The following is a 17150-nucleotide window of genomic DNA, read 5'->3' on the forward strand; positions in this document are numbered from 1 at the left end:
ACTTTTGCTCCATAAGAAATGATGAGCAGGCAGATTTAAAACACTGGAAAGCATTATTCTGAGAAGTGCTCCATAGCTGTTAACAGATTGCCAAAGGAATCCACAATACAAAAAAAAAAAAAAAAATCATTAAGAAGCCTTCCTTTATTCATTAGGAGGATTTTCTTTACATTGAACCCAAATGAACTTCTTTCCCCTTTTTCTTATTTGAAACAGCACTTCTCTGGAAGAATTAAACTTTCAAGAAGAATGAAATGACTTAGAACTGGGAAGAAAAACTTTTTAAAAAAATATTTCCTTTGCTTTGGAAATATCTGAATTATGCCCCCTCTCCCCACACCTTGAGAAATTTACATGATTTTAACAATTCTTACAAAGTCAAGTTGCAGACAACTGCTTCTGTCACATACTATCCAATTTCCTATTTCAGGCCAGGGAATTGGACATGACCAATAATTACAGTAAAACAAAAATCTGATCCATATTAGTTTTCCTGTAGCTACAAATGACCTGAATCATACAGCTCCTAAAAGTAATATGAGGACCTTTCAATATAAGTCCATTCCACCTTCAAGTCTTTGTTTATCTATTGATCAAGGCACCACTGGCTCAAGTGTTTTGGGGGGGCCTGAGACATTCTACAGTTTTTTCAAAGTAATAATGTGAGAGATTGGGTTGGTTTGGTTATGTCCATGTTAAAAATACTATATAATATGACACCCAAGAGAATTAGAACCCTTTTCTCCCTCATTTTCCACCTACTTTCCCACCAATTTATCAATGTTTCTTTTAAACCCTTTGATTAAACTCCTTTTTGCTGTAGCAACAAATCAATTGTATCCCTATTCAAGCACCCCACCCAAAGCATACAAACTGATTACTAAGAGTAAATGAAGCCCTTTTGGAAACTGCATGAATGTTTTTGCTACCAGTGTGGTCATTTAAGATCATTGAGTGTCCTTGTTGCCAAGGTGGTGGGTTGGGCCTATGTTTTAAAGCTGCTGCACAACCCATTTGAAGTGATCAGGTTTCACCAGGGCCAGGATTAACACATTTTTTGTGATTTAATGGTTTGTTGAAAGAAAAACAATCAAGTCCCTTTACACAGGCTATTTGGATGTGTTCTGCTATTTTTTTTCAAATTGTTAATTTAATTTGAATATCATCATGGGAGGAGTTATGAATTCTGGGAAACACAATGCTGATTTAATTGACAATTCCAAAGCTCACTCCATTCTTTTTTTTTTTTGTCTTTATAAAACTAAAGTTTATTTCCTTTTTTTTTTTTAAATTTTATTTTTTTTTAATTTTTTAATGTTTAACAATCACTGCCATACAATTGTGATTTTATCCCCCCCACCTACCCCCCACTCCCCCCTTCCCTCCCCGCGACTGCATACAATTCTGTATAGATTCTACATATACTTTCCTATTGAGTATATTTTCACTATAGTCATGCTATGTAGTAAGACTAAGATAAATGAAAGAAATCGTATAACAAATCAGAACATGATACACAAACACATACACATACACAAACATGATCTGTTACATTATGTGAGTGACTTTCATATTTCTCTCTCTGAGTGTGGAAGGCATTTTGCCTTGAGAACCACCATTGGGATTTTTTTTTTTTTTTTGTAAGAAGTTCTTGTGTTATTACAAAAATCTAAGTCTACCAGAAAAAACTCTCACACACTGTGGTCATTGCTGTGCATAAAGTTCTCCTGGTTCTGCTCCTTTCACTCAGCATCAGGTCATATAAGTCCTTCCATGCCTCTCTGAAGTCTTCTTGTTCATCATTTCTTATGGCACAATAGTACTCCATTACATTCATATACCATAATTTCTTCAGCCATTCCCCAATTGATGGACATCCCCTTGACTTCCAGTTTTTGGCAACTACATAGAGAGCTGCTATAAATATTTTTGTACATGTGGGACCCTTTCCCATTTTTATGATCTCTTGGGGATATAGTCCTAGTAGCGATATTGCTGGGTCAAAGGGTATGCACATTTTTGTAGCCCTTTGGGCATAGTTCCAAATTGCTCTCCAGAATGGTTGGATGCGCTCGCAGCTCCACCAACAATGAAATAGTGTTCTAACTCTCCCACATCCTCTCCAGCATTTATCATTTTCTTGTTCTGTCATGTTTGCCAATCTTATAGGTGTGATGTGGTACCTCAGAGTTGTTTTGATTTGCATCTCTCTAACTAATAGTGATTTAGAGCATTTTTTCATATGATTATAGATAGCTTTAATTTCTTCTTCTGAAAATTGCCTATTCATATCCTTTGACCATTTATCAATTGGGAAATGACTTGTATGATTATACATATGGGTCAATTCTCTATATATTCTAGAAATGAGGCCTTTATCCCCGAGCTTAGCTGTAAAAATTCTTTCCCAATTTCCTACATCCCTCCGGATTTTGGTTGCATTGGGTTTGGTTGTGCAAAAACTTCTCAGTTTAATGTAATCAAAGTTATCCATTTTGCATTTCATAATGCATTCTATCTCTCCTTTAGTAAAGAATTCTTCCCTTCTCCATAGATCTGATAAATACACTATTCCTTGCTTCTCCAGTTTATTCATGGTATCAATCTTTATACCTAAATCATGTACCCATTTGGACTTTATTCTTGTGTACGGTGTCAGGTATGGGTCTATGCCTAATTTCCGCCACACTGTTATCCAGTTTTCCCAGCAATTTTTGTCAAACAATGAGTTCTTATCCCAGAAGCTGGGGTCCTTGGGTTTATCAAACAGAAGGTTGCTATATTGCTTGCCTACTGCATCTTGAGTGCCAAGTCTATTCCACTTGTCTACCTCTCTGTTTCTTAGCCAGTACCAAGTGGTTTTGATAATTGCTGCTTTATAGTAGAGTTTGAGGTCTGGTAGCGCTAGGCCACCTTCCCAAGCATTTCTTTTCATTAGTCCCTTTGATATTCTGGACCTTTTGTTTTTCCAAATGAATTTTGATATTATTTTATCCAGCTCTAGAAAGGAATTGTCTGATAGTTTAATTGGTATGGCACTAAATAAGTATATTAATTTGGGTAGGATTGTCATTTTTATTATATTAGCACGGCCTATCCATGAGCAACTAATGTTTTTCCACTTACTTAAATCTGACTTTATTTGTGCAAAAAGTGTCTTGTAATTGTGTTCATATAATCCCTGGGTTTGTTTTGGCAGGTAGACTCCTAAGTATTTTATACTGTCTACCCTAGCTTTAAATGGGATTTCTCTTTCTATCTCTTGCTGTTGGACTTTGTTGCTAACATATAGTAACGCAGAAGATTTGTGTGGGTTTATTTTGTAACCTGCAACTTTGCCAAAGTTGTTTATTAATTCAAGTAATTTTTTACTTGAATCTCTGGGATTCTCTAGGTAAATCATCATATCGTCTGCAAAGAGTGATAACTTAGTTTCTTCTTTGGCTATTCTTATTCCTTGAATATCTTTATCTTGTCTAATTGCTACAGCTAACATTTCTAGTACCATATTGAATAATAGTGGTGATAATGGACAACCTTGTTTCACCCCTGATCTTATTGGGAATGCATCTAGCTTATCCCCATTGCATATCATGCTTGCTGAAGGTTTTAGATAGATACTGCTTATTATTTTATGGAAAGTTCCCTTTATTCCTACGTTCTCCAATGTTTTTAGTAGGAATGGATGTTGTATTTTGTCAAAAGCTTTTTCTGCATCTATTGAGATAATCATGTGGTTTTTGTTAGCTTTGTTGTTGATGTGATCGATAATGCTAATAGTTTTCCTAATATTGAACCAGCCCTGTAGTCCTGGTATGAATCCTACCTGATCATAATGTATTAATCTCGTGATAAGAGGCTGTATTCGTTTTGCTAGAATCTTATTTAAAATTTTTGCATCTATATTCATTAGGGAAATTGGTCTATAATTTTCTTTCTCTGTTTTGTCTCTTCCTGGTTTGGGTATCAAAACCATATTTGTATCATAGAAAGAATTTGGGAGGACTCCTTCTTCCCCAATTTTCAAAAATAGTGTATGTAGTATTGGAATTAACTGTTCTTTAAATGTTTGATAGAATTCACTTGTGAATCCATCCGGCCCTGGAGATTTTTTCCTAGGGAGTTCATTGATGGCTTGTTCAATTTCTTTTTCTGAGATGGGGTTGTTTAAGTATTCAACTTCCTCTTCTGTTAATCTGGGCCGTTTTTATTTTTAAAAATATTCATCCATCTCATTTAGATTATCGAATTTGTGGGCATAAAGTTGGGCAAAGTAGTTTCTAATTATTGTTTTAATTTCTCCTCATTGGAGGTGAGTTCCCCCCTTTCATTTTTAATATTAGTAATTTGATTTTCTTCTTTCTTTTTTTTAATCAGATTGACCAAAGGTTTATCAATTTTATTAGTTTTTTCATAAAACCAACTATTGGTTTTATTTATTAATTCAATAGTTTTCTTAATTTCAATTTTATTAATCTCTCCTTTGGTTTTCAGTATTTCTAATTTGGTATTTACTTGGGGATTTTCAATTTGTTCTTTCTCTAGCTTTTTCAACTGCAAGCCCAAGTCATTGATCTCCTCTTTCTCTATTTTATTTATGTAAGCATTCAAAGATATAAAACTTCCCCTAATAACTGCTTTTGCAGTATCTCATAAGTTTTGGTATGTTGTCTCACTATTGTCATTCTCTTGAATGAAATTGTTGATTGTTTCTATGATTTCTTCTTTAACCCAACCCTTCTTTAGAATTAGATTATTTAGTTTCCAATTGATTTTTGGTTTCTCTTTCCATGGCCTTTTATTACATGTAATTTTTAATGCATTATGATCTGAAAAGGTTGCATTGATTATCTCTACCTTTCTGCACTGGATTGTGAGATTTTTATGTCCTAGTACATGGTCAATTTTTGTAAATGTTCCATGTACCGCTGAGAAAAAGGTATATTCCTTTCTGTTCCCATTTAATTTTCTCCAAAGATCTATCATATCTACCTTATCCAGAGTTTTATTTACCTCCTTAACCTCTTTCTTGTTTATTTTGAAGTTGGATTTATCGAGTTCAGAGAGGGAGAGGTTGAGGTCCCCCACTAGTATAGTTTTGCTATCAATTTCTTCCTTCAACTCCCCCAACCTCTCCTCTAAGAATCTGGATGCTATACCACTTGGAGCATACATGTTTAGTAATGACATTGCTTCATTGTCTATGGTGCCTTTTAGCAGGATATAGTTTCCATCCTTATCCCTTTTGATTAGATCTATTTCTGCTTTCGCTTTGTCTGAGATTAGGATTGCTACTCCTGCCTTTCTTACATGAGCTGAAGCACAATATATTCTGCTCCATCCTTTGACCTTTATCCTATGTGTATCCCCCCATTTCAAATATGTTTCTTGTAAGCAGCATATTGTTGGATTATGGCTTTTAAGCCATTCTGCTATCCGTCTCCATTTTATGGGAGAGTTCATTCCATTCACATTCACAGTTATGATTACAATCTGTGTATTTCCCTCCAACCTCTTTCCCACCATTTGTGCTTTTTGCTCTCCCATCTCCCTTCCCCTCCTCAATAGTATTCACTTTTCTCCCCCTCCTCCTGCAGCCTTCCCCTCCTTCTTTTAGCCCCCCTCCCTTTTAGTCCCCTTTACTCTTATTGCTTCTTTCCTCCCTTTTAGCCACCCTCCTCTTTCTTCCCCCTTCCCCTCCTACTACCTATAGAGCTAGTTAGGATTATCTACTTAAGATTATTGTTCCCTCCTTTGAACAAATCAGATGAGAGTACCTCTCAAACAATGCTCATCTCCCTCCCCTCCTTCCCTCTACTATAGTTTTGTACTTCTTCCTGTGATATAATTTGCCATTTTCTGCTTCCCCCTCTCCACTCCTCCTATTACATTCCCTTCTCATACTTAAATCATATTTTTGACATGACATCATTTACTTTATGCCCGTTCCCTCTACATATATCCGTTTTATCATAATAGTTGCACAGTTCTCAAGATTAACAGGTATCATCTTCCCTTATAGGGAGGTAAACAGTTTGCCCTAATTGAGTAGCAAGTTTTTGTTTTTGTTTTTTCCCCTCTGTTTACCTTTTTATGATTCTCTGGAGACCTGCATTTGAAGATCAAATTGTCTATTGAGTTCTGGTGTTTTGGTCAGGAAGCTCTGGAAATCCCTTATTTCGTTGAATGACTTTCTCCTTGCCTGAAATGTTATGCTTAACTTTGCTGGGTAGTTGATCCTTGGTTGAAGTCCCAACTCCTTTGCCTTATGGAATATTGGGTTCCAGTTCTTTCGATCTTTTAATGTAGAAGCTGCAAGGTCCTGTGTGATCCTCACTGTGTGTCCTTGATATTTGAATTGTTTCTTTCTGGCTGCTTGTAGTATTTTCTCCTTCATTTGATAGCTCTGGAATTTGGCAACTATATTTCTTGGGGTTTTGAGTTTGGGATCCCTTTCGGGAGGGGAACGGTGGATTCTTTCGGTGACTATTTTGCCCTCTGAGTCTAGTACTTCTGGGCAGTTTTCCTTGATAATTTCCTGGAAGATGTTGTCCAGACTCTTTTCTTCATCATGGGTTTCTGGCAGGCCAATAATTCTTAAATTTTCTCTCCTGGATCTATTTTCCAGGTCAATTGTTTTTCCAATTAAATATTTTACATTTTCTTCTATCTTTTCATTCTTTAGATTTTGTTTGACTGATTCTTGTTGCCTCATTGAGTCATTAGCTTCTACTTGCCCAATTCTAATGTTCATCGTATTGTTTTCTTCCGTTAGCTTTTGCACTTCCTTTTCCATCTGACCAATTTTTCCCTTTAAGGAGCTATTTTCTCCATTTAATTTTTGTATTTCTTTTTCCATTCGACCAATTTTCCCAGTTAGGTTTTGGGTTTCCTTTTCCATCTGTTCAATTTTCCCAATTAGGTTTTGGGTTTCCTTTTCCGTTTGATTAACTCTTCCTTTTAGGGAGTTATTCTCTCCAGTTAATTTTTGAACTTCCTTTTCTATTTCTTCAGTTTTCTTTTTCAGAGTGATGTTCTCATCAGTGAATTCTTTTTTTATAATTTTAAAATCATTGGCCAGTTTTTCTTTTATATCCTTCTTCAGACGTTCCAGGTAATCTAGTTGTGCTTGCGAGAACTTCATAGTCCCATCTAAGGTTTCAGATGGAAGTACAGTCTCAGCTCTCACCTCTTTGGTGTTTGTGTTTTGGTCCTTATCCCCATAGAAAGATTCTATGGTTTTTTCACTTTTCGTCTGCTTTTTCCGATGCATGATGTTGGCTGAGTGTTGTAGCTTTTGGTTCTTTCAGTCAGAAGATACAGATCTTTTAAGTTGGGCTGCTGTGTGTCTAGGCTAAAAGCAGGCTTTTTTTTTTTTTTTGTTTCCCAGATCAACCCTGGGGTTAGCTTGTTAGGTGTGTGGGAGGGGTGGTCTGGTCTCAGGAGATCTCCTCAGCTGACCTGAGGGAAAGGCAAGGTCAGGGCATGGTGATCCCAGCTTCCCTATAGTCTTCCCTTTTCCCCTGGAGGGCTGGGGCACACCTAGCAGCTAATGCGTGTTCCCGCCCCTCCTGGGGCTTGTTTCCCAGCTCTGAGGCTTGCCTGGGTCTCAGTGCGAATTTTCTCTGCCCTGGGTCGTCTGTCCCTCCAGATCGCCTCCACCACAGTAGGAAGAATCCCCCCTTGCCACTTTTCCAGCCTCTGGTGTTGTGAGACCACCCTCCCCCTTCTACTGTTCCCGCTGATCCAGGATTAATCTGGGGAGGAATTTTATGGTTCCCTCAAGGTCATCAGGGGGGAGGAGAGAGCACTTACTGATCACTTCGCCATCCCAACTCCTGGAAGTTCAAGTAGCTGACCCACCGAAGTCCAGTCTTCAGGCTGAAGGTTTTAAGGGCTGCTGCGCTGATATCTAGAGCTCAGCGGCTCTCATCGGCTTGGCCTGGCTTATCTCCTGCTCCGCTGGTCTCGCCTGCCACTCTCAGGCCCCTCAGGTCCCCTCCGCCCTGTCGCGCCGACCGCGCTGCGCTGTGCGCCGGGGTCTTACCCCCGCGGAACAGATCCCTCTCGTGGACCCTCCAGTCCAACCTGGGCTCTGAATCCGTCAAAGTCCATCACCCACTGGATTCTATACCTCCAAAGTCTGGTCAGACTCTCCCCCCAGAGATATCCAGAGGAGTTTTTCCAGGAGCTTGGGTGAGTCCTCACTCCATTCTTACTGAAGAATTGGAGCAGGCATTCAGAGTGATTGATAGGGGGGATTACTATTTGGAAGACTACAGAGACAATGCTTATAAAGACGTAGCTTAGAAGCATGGAAGCATTCATTTAGCATTTCTGAAGATGTGCAGATATTGCAACCTCAACCAGGATTGTCTTTTCTTAATCTGGGAAGTGGAACTGGATATTTGAGTGCAAAGGCAGGATTAAATTTTAGGTTCTTTTGAAATAAATCATGAAACTGAACTTCACTCAGATGTGGTGGAATATGCCTAGGAAAAATTTGAAAGCTTCACCAAAAATAGTATTAGTAATAGTGGATGGGATGCTGGCTGGACTGCTAAAAGGAAAATATCAAGTCTTTGGGAAGAGAATTTCAGTGAAATCAATTTTCTTAGAGGGAGGTATCCTATTTGACCTAGCCATTACTTAAGTTCCTTAAGTTCCCCATGGTCCCCTGGATGCAGCCTGTGTTTAGTTGCAGTCAACCTCCTGCCTAGAATCCTCTCAGAGTAGGTATAGCTCTATGCCTATTGCTAGAAAGAAGCAGTTTCAGAATCCTAGACTCTTGCCCCTTACTCCAAAAGATTTTGGGTCCATTTTGTTTGAGGGGGAATGAGAGGGAATGATGGGGGATAGAATTTGCACTAGACCCCTAAAAGGAAAAGACCATGCGTTGGGGGAGTTGGGACCCAAAGCTCCTGATCCCATATCTCTTAGTGTTCCCAGGAGACACCTACCCATCTCTGTCAATAATCCTTTCAACTGACCTTTCACTGTGGCTCTCAAGCCACTCAACTCCCTCAGTTGCCCACCCCTGACCCACCCCAGACTATGAGCCACTCCTCCATCCCATTCAGATCTTCCCACAGCCTTTCTGTATAAAATATCAATCTTGCCCACATTAAATTGAGCAAATTCCTTAAGAATCCTGCTTCTGTGGGTGACTCAACATACCTTGTCTTGGACTGAAAGATTAGAATGGCTGAATTCTTGTATTTCAGGCTCCCAGAACCCCTACACCACAATAGCTTTGATAAATCCGAATTCTATGAGCCAGCATTTGTGGCTGGTAAATGCCTCCAGATAGCATCTGATAGCCACCAGTATGACCACATTTATCATGGAACTGGTGTCCAGAATGACCAAGAAAACTACATGAAAATATTATTGCATATTAATCATGCCTATAGATCAGTTCATTCAAATTATGTGAACTGGAAAGAATACCTGGGGAAGTAAAAACACCCTTGCTGTTTCACTTTCTCCATTAATACAACCAAATAGAAATGACAATAGCCAACCAGATTGAGTGATGTTACCCCCATGTACTGACAGGAACCTACAAGATTTGGCTAGGATTCACATTCACTATATACTTAGAAACTTCATAAATGATGAGATGCAATCCATGAATAGTTCTCAGAAGGCTCCTCCCATAAGAAAAAAAATTAAACAGAGAATTAACGAATATGTATTTCTAGGCAATCAACTTATCCCTCAGCCTAGACAGTGAGAATGAGGAAAAATGGAGGACGATGAAAAAGGGAAGGTCAAAGACCACATAATGCTTTAAAAGGCAGAGGAACTACCTCAAACTCTATTGAGAAAGAAAATACTGAGACGACCCCTGCCCGAGTCTTTGAAAGCATGCTTGACATACTTTAGGGATGAATGACTCATGTGAAGTAGAAAGGATACCTACTGATAGTTTCTTTTTCATGAAAATGTAGCATTTGTTATAAATAAATCAACAGATATAATTATGTTTTTCACTAAGAATTACAATAATTCTGTCTTATAATAAGAAAGACTTTAACAGTAAAAATTCCTTTTATAAAATATTTTTCTTTAAATTTCGAAAAATGCTATTTTAACTCAGAAAGATATTACAAACTCATCAAGATTTTGTGTGTGTATGGTAAAAATAAATAAATAAATAACCCTAAGAGATTTGTATTGGGCAAAAGATAAATAAAACTTTATATCTGGTTAAGAAATAATTTGCTTATGTACTCTGCTTTATGGTTATTGTTGGCATTTTTTTTAAGGAAAGATTGTAAAACATTGTTAGAAACACTTGACACACAAAAAGGTATCAAGGAAAATTTATTAGAGTTCAGATGAATTGGACACTTTGACTAAAGTGGACCCCACCTCTCTTCAGGAGGAGGGAGAGTGCCTTCTATGTTCATTCACCCTGAATGAACAATTAGCTCCCAAGTATGGCTACAGGAAGACTACAATTTGTTCAGACCAATGCAAGTCCTTTTATACTGTTCCAAATTTTGAACTTCCCATCATACCATCCACTGGCCATGTGACTTCATGCTCTCCTGTCTAATAGGCTTTCCTTCAAACAGTTCATTAAACCTGCACACAAGTTTCTGACCTTTAATCTGACCATGCTAGATCACAGCTCTGATCACTTAAAGATGGGAGTTTGAACCTGTAGAAACAGAACTCCTTCCTGGTTTTCCACAATATTAAGACCTACTTCTAATAGTGACAGCAAACTCTTTGTAGGCTTATTTACTACACTTTTGTTGCAATAATCATTGCTGGATTCTTATGGATGTGTTGGAGGTAATTACATGAGTGCAATAAAAGAATACAGATATTAAATAAGTTGACTTTAATAAAAATACAGTGTGTGGTTATCAGGAAGCCCTGCTACTTTGGCATTGATGGTTAGTGCCAAAAGATTTAGGGGGTGGGAAATTACTGTTTCTCTCATAGAGACAACTTAAGGGAACACATGATAATATTAAAGCAAATTAGAGTTAATATAGCTCTTAGTTGTATGAATGTGCTACAGTTTCAGTCCAAATGAGGAGATCCAATTCTTGGGAATTTGAAAAGATCATTTGAGTTTTTTTTAGTTCATATATAGTTACTACATATTTGACAAAGAAAAGTCATTTGTTTTACATATACTAATAGACTAGGAAGTGAAACATTAACTATTCTTTATTGGATCATTATAGTAGCAGGAGCTATTAGTTTTGTTAAGCAAGTACACTTTGGTAAACAGAACTTAAAATTCTGATTATTTTTCTTTTATGAGGTAGGACTACATGGGCACATACAGACACACGTACACACATATATGCTTCCAGACATGACTTTCAAATATAAAACAAGTTGCAGAAAGATCTTAATACATTCTTTTTTGTTTTTGCTTTTGTGTTTGGGTGTACATGCAGGGGGTGAGGGAGGGAGAGAGAAACAGAAAAGAGAGAGAGGGAGAGAGAGACATCTCTCACATATGCATGAAAATTAGGATTGAGTCATAGGATAACTAGTGACCTAGAGTGTGCTCATTTGATTCCTTTTCTTTTCTTTTTTTTATTTGTTAGAGGAAGTTATTAAAATTTTTGTTTTAGCTTTATGGATTTTTTTTTTAAGCCTGCCTAATGTTTGAATCTTAGATGTGAAAAGTTATTAGTGAAAAGTTAGTTAGAAAATTCAGTAAAACAATGTTGTAAGAGCCACTATGAACAGAAATATTTTGTATATTAAACCCAATAGGAGTCATTCCTCAGCATGAAAACTTGCATGTAAAGTAATCACTACTGAAAAAATAATATTACACCATTTATATTTTAAATAATGAAACAAAGTACATTTCCTTGTTATTACCAACATCAACATCACACTTAAAGTATGTACTGATTGCAATGCAGTGATCGAAGACAATTCCAAAAGACTGATGATGCAAAATGCTATCCACAACCAGATAAAGAATGATGGAGTGTGAATGCAGAGGGAAGTAAGCTATTTTCTTTTCTTTGTTTTCGCTTGTTTTTTCTTTCTTATGATTTTTCTCTTTTGTTCTGATTCTTTCACAATATTACTAATGTGGAAATATGTGTAACATAATGAAATATGTTTAGCCTATATCAGATTGCAGGCCATGTTGGGGGAGGGGAGGGAGCAGCAAAACTTAGAACTCAAAATATTACAAAAGTGAATTTTAAAATTAAAAATAAACATTTTAAAAATGAATAAAATGTACTAATTGTATTTGCTTGAGGAAACTAGCTAATATGAACATGGGTATAGCAGGTTTATTATCTGCCTATGAAGATTCAAACATTAGTAATTTGTAGATATACAAATTTAGCTCGACTGTACATAATCTAAAATTAGTATGAAGAGTATCACTTGCCTACTTCACTAGTTTCACTGATGCTTAAAAGGTCATTTCCCAAAAGGTCTGTATTTTGTATCTCTGAGGGAATATAGATCTTCATGGTCTTTCAACAAAACTGAATAAACTGTAACTGCTATTGGAAAATAATATTATAGTAAATTTTATGTACTAGAATTACAGTTGTTGGTGTTGTTTTCCTTAAAGGCAGTAGCATTTTTGTTTTTGTTTTTGTTTTTATAAGCAATAGTATTACAATAAATTTTGACATATTAGCTACCAGGAATGTTTGTCTTTTGAATTGGACATTTTGTTTCTGATAAAGTATAATTTTAACTTCCAGTTGTCCACCAATTTTCCAGATGATGTGGGGAATTTCCTTTCTGTTCCTCTTCTTTCTTTTGGAGTCTAAATCAAAGATATTCATTTTAATAATTCACCTCTTTAAAGAGAAAGCTCTCTTATAGGATGCATGTGAAGAATGAATTTTTTTCATTACTTTTCATTCTGTGGTATACTTGATAAAATGGACAAGAGATTAGCAAGATTATACAGGTTTTCATGTTTGCCATTGAAATTTGTTTGTTTGTTTATTTTGTTTTGTCTTTAAAGGTGCATTTATTTTTTATTTACATTTGCAATTTTATTATTCCTTTTAAATAAAAACTTAGAAATACAATATTAAATTTGTGAAAAAAGATCATAGATTGTACCAAGGAGAATGTAAGCTTCTGGAAGACACTTTCACTCTTCTCTAGGTGTCTTTAGCATCAAGTATAGTGCCTTGCATATAGTAAAAGCTTAATTGAAATAAAAGAATGTGGATTTTGAGCCACCTTGAAAGTCATTAAATATATCTTTTGACCATTTATCAATTGGGAAATGATTTGAATTTTTGTAAATTTGACTCAAATATATATATTTTAGACATTAGGCCTTTATCACAGATACTATTTACAAAAATTCTTTCCCAGTTTTCTGCTTCCCTCCTAATCTTGGTTGCATTGCATTTGTTTGTGAAAAAACTTTTCAGTTTAATGTAATCAAAGTTATCCATTCTGCACTTCATAATGTTCTCTATCTCTTGTTTGGTCATAAATTTCTCCATTCTCCATAAATCTGACAAATACTCTATTCATTGCTCCCCTAATTTAAGTATCAATCTTTATACCTAGATCATGTATTCATTTGAACTTTATTCTTGTGTATAGTGTCACGCATTGGTATATGCCCAGTTTCCGCCACAATGTTATCAAATTTTTCCAGCATTTTTTTGTTAAACAGTGAGTTCTTATCCCAGAAGTTGACATTCTTGGAATTATCAAACAGTAGATTGCTATATTCATTGACTACTATGTCTTGAGTACCTAACCTATTCCGTTGGTCTACCCTTCTATTTTCTTAGTCAGTACCAAGTGGTTGTGATGATTGCTGCTTTATAGTACAATTTGAGATCTGGTAGGGCTAGGCTAACTTCCCTAGAATTTCTTTTCATTAGTTCCTTTGATATTCTGGACCTTTTGTTCTCCCAGATGAATTTTGATATTATTTTTTCTAGCTCTAGAAAGTAATTATCTGGTAGTTTGATTTGTATGGCACTGAATAAGTAATTAATTGAGGTAGAATTGTCATTTTTATTATATTAGCGTGGCCTACCCACTAGCAACTGAAGTTTTTCTACTTACTTAGGTCTGACTTTATTTGTGTGGAAAGTGTTTTGTAATTGTGTTCATACAGTCCCTAGGTTTGTTTTGGCAGGGAGACTCCCAGATATTTTATAGTGTCTACTATAGCTTTAAATAGGATTTCTCTTTCTATCTCCTGCTGTTGGGTTTTGTTAGTAATATATTAAAATGCACATGATTTATGTGGGAAAGTCATTAAATCATTAGTGACACTCAAAATTTTTACCTCAGGATCCATTTACACTTTTAAAAATCATTGAGTGTCCCAAATAACTGGTTTGTGTCAGTTATATCTATCAATAATTGCCATATTAGACATTAAAACTAATGTTTTAAAAAATATTTGTTAGTTAAAATTAGTTAAAAATATTAATTAGTTCATTTAAAAATAAGCCTATCATATTTAAATGTGAATAGTATTTTAATGAAAATAATCATATTTTGCCCCCAAAATGTGAGAAGTGTAATATTGTTTTACATATTTTTGAAAATCGCTTTAGTGTCTGCCCCTAAAGACCTTGTATTTTATTTCATGCCACCTGTTCTCCAACTAGCATTTCCATCTCCCTCTCCCTCTCCAAAGTACCACTCCTGCATACTATGGATTTGAGAGAAGAGTTTTCCTTCACATTATCTTGCTCAGAAAAGAACCTCTTCATCACTTCCTACTGTCTTTGCCATGTGCTTTTCTGCCCTCTTTGTGCTATGACCATATCAAACAAGCATATTTTAGTCTTCATTTTTCAGAGGATTTAAAAGTAATTCTTTTTTCGGTAAAGAGACACCTTTGTAAAAATACCAGCAATATAGTAAATAAAGGGAAGAAGAAGGATTTTGTTAGAAGCGAGCCTCCCTAGTAAGGTTACAAGAAGACTGCAACATGTGTAAGAAGATGGGCCTTCTTATACTATTTTCTGAACTTTGAATCTCCTGTGACACCGTCCTGTGCCCATGTGACTCCATGTTTTCCTCTCTGATAGGTCCTTCCTATAGCTCCTTGGGCCTGCCCATTAGTTTCTGACTTCTCACCTGTCCATGCTAGGCCACAACCCTTATTACCTAGGAATGTGCACAGCACAACCTTTTTAATTCCCACAGATTCAATATGCACAAAGATCTGAGCTCTCTAAGCCACTGCTCTTAATGCATGTGGCAGCATATCTGAAAACACAACAAAACAAAGTCTTTCTCTCTTGTCCTATTCCAACCTAAGCACACATTGAGGCTTTAAAATAAAGGGTTATAAAAATCATATTATTCAGTTTGTTCCTTGCTCTCAACCTAGGACTCTCTCTTTTATTCTCTAAATTCACAAGATTTAATTGACATTAGAACAACTCCTACATGTGAGTTGTATAGAGTCTGCCTATGACTTTTACCTTTCCATCCACCATGGAAGTCACTATCCTTTGTTCTGTGATTGATATTCCTTTAGGCTGTGACTAAAGAGGAAATTTCTTCTCCTCACCCCCACAACCCATGTAGAGAAGTACCTTCTCTTTTGCAGGTATGCTGCTGTCTGTTGTTTGTCCTTTATTCTCAGAAGAGGACCAGTGACATCTGGAGGGTGATGTCTTGACTTGCAAGCGAACTGGATTTAAGAGAGGCAGAGCTGTGCAAAGTCACTAGCCTTGCTCTTTCCTCCAGAGCCGTCTGAGTCCAATGGCAAGAGATACATCAGGACCACAGGAGATGATCCTTATGCAGTGGGAGATACTGGTCTTTTTTAAGCTAGGGTTTTTCCTAGTTTGTCTGAGGCAACACCCATTCAAGTGATCAAGGTTAGGTAAGAAATGAAGCAAAAAAATGGCCTCTTTTACCTAGAAAAAAATCTGGGAAGGAAAAACTCCCTGGGTTTCTGGGACAAAAATAGAAACAATTACTATTTATATTCACTCTGAACCCTGGGAAGCCAAATAGTGAAGAAGTGGGGCTTGGGTTGGGACCCATCTTTAGCTAGTCAATGAGAGCTCCAGTTATTTGAGTTGAAGGCATGGTCCCTAAAAAAGAAATTCAGCCAATAAATCCCACGATGCCATGCAAAGTTTCAGCTATCAATATTTGTATTCCTTTGAGCACAGCACCTGCAGTTAAGGGTATTATGCCCTAAGGGAGAAGAGGAAGAAAAGAAGGAAGGAAGGAAAGAAAGAAGGGAGGGAGGAAGCTTTAAGGATACCCTGGTGATTAACGCCTTGAAGACCCCCTCTCAGAGAAGGGGAGAGTAGATGGGATCCTGCCACAGCAGCATCTGAATAAAAAATCAATCTAGGAGGGAAAGACCCTTAGGATTTCTAGCTGGATTAGAAACAATTGCTGTTGCACTCACTGGAGTCAACAAAACCCAAAGGATGACCAAGTAAGGCTTGGGTTGGGACCAGTATTGGCCAAATCACTTTGAGAGTCAGAGCGATTTGGATTTAAGGCTTAGTCAAGTAGGTCCATTTGAATCCTAATGGCTTTAGCAATGATTTTGATATCTTGATTTTCTTTCAATAAGTATATATTCCTCCTAAAGTCTTTCCCAGGTATCAGTTTTTCTGAGGCAACAGGCATTGAGTGATTTAAGGTTAAGTCTGCATATACCACATTGCCAAATCATCCTCATGTTGAGGGATCAGAGTTGGGAGAGCTGGTTTAGATTTGAAAGAATTCACTTAGACATTCTCTTTAACTAAAAAGAGCATTATTGATACAAAAACATAGGGAACTGAGATTTAGCAAAGAGCTAAACGAAGGCACTGATATGGGAAAAGAATCAGACTTAAATAGAAAGAAAGCTGTAGTCTGTAAGATGATGATGTCATTTGTAGGGTTTCTAATGCGGGTTGGAGATTTTAAGGACAGGACCAGTACAAGGAAAGTGAGGAAGGTGGTTACTTGCAAGATAGGGAAAAATTGTCATGACTAAGAATGAGGAAGATGAGTGACAGGTTAGGCAACACAGGATAAAGGGGACAAAAGCAATTATTTTTGGTACAAGTTGAAAGATATTTCAAGATAAGGGGAAAGGGGCATTAGGATACCCTCAAGTTACAAGATAGGCTGCAGAATGAGCCTGGAATCCCCACAGAGAGCCTGGGAAACTGACCCTT

At 36.8% G+C, this 17150-nt stretch overlaps 1 protein-coding gene and 1 pseudogene across 1 annotated transcript in view; one reads left to right on the plus strand and one right to left on the minus strand.

The window, feature by feature from the left end:
• The window catches only part of LUZP2 (leucine zipper protein 2), a 743524-nt gene that overhangs the window by 352422 nt on the left and 373952 nt on the right, over positions 1–17150 (minus strand). The window lies entirely within an intron of this gene.
• LOC140512533 (protein-L-isoaspartate O-methyltransferase domain-containing protein 1-like) lies at positions 1168–9532 on the plus strand (annotated as a pseudogene).

This window comes from Notamacropus eugenii, chromosome 6 (assembly GCF_028372415.1).
Source record: "Notamacropus eugenii isolate mMacEug1 chromosome 6, mMacEug1.pri_v2, whole genome shotgun sequence".
NCBI classification, from domain to species: Eukaryota; Metazoa; Chordata; class Mammalia; order Diprotodontia; family Macropodidae; genus Notamacropus; species Notamacropus eugenii.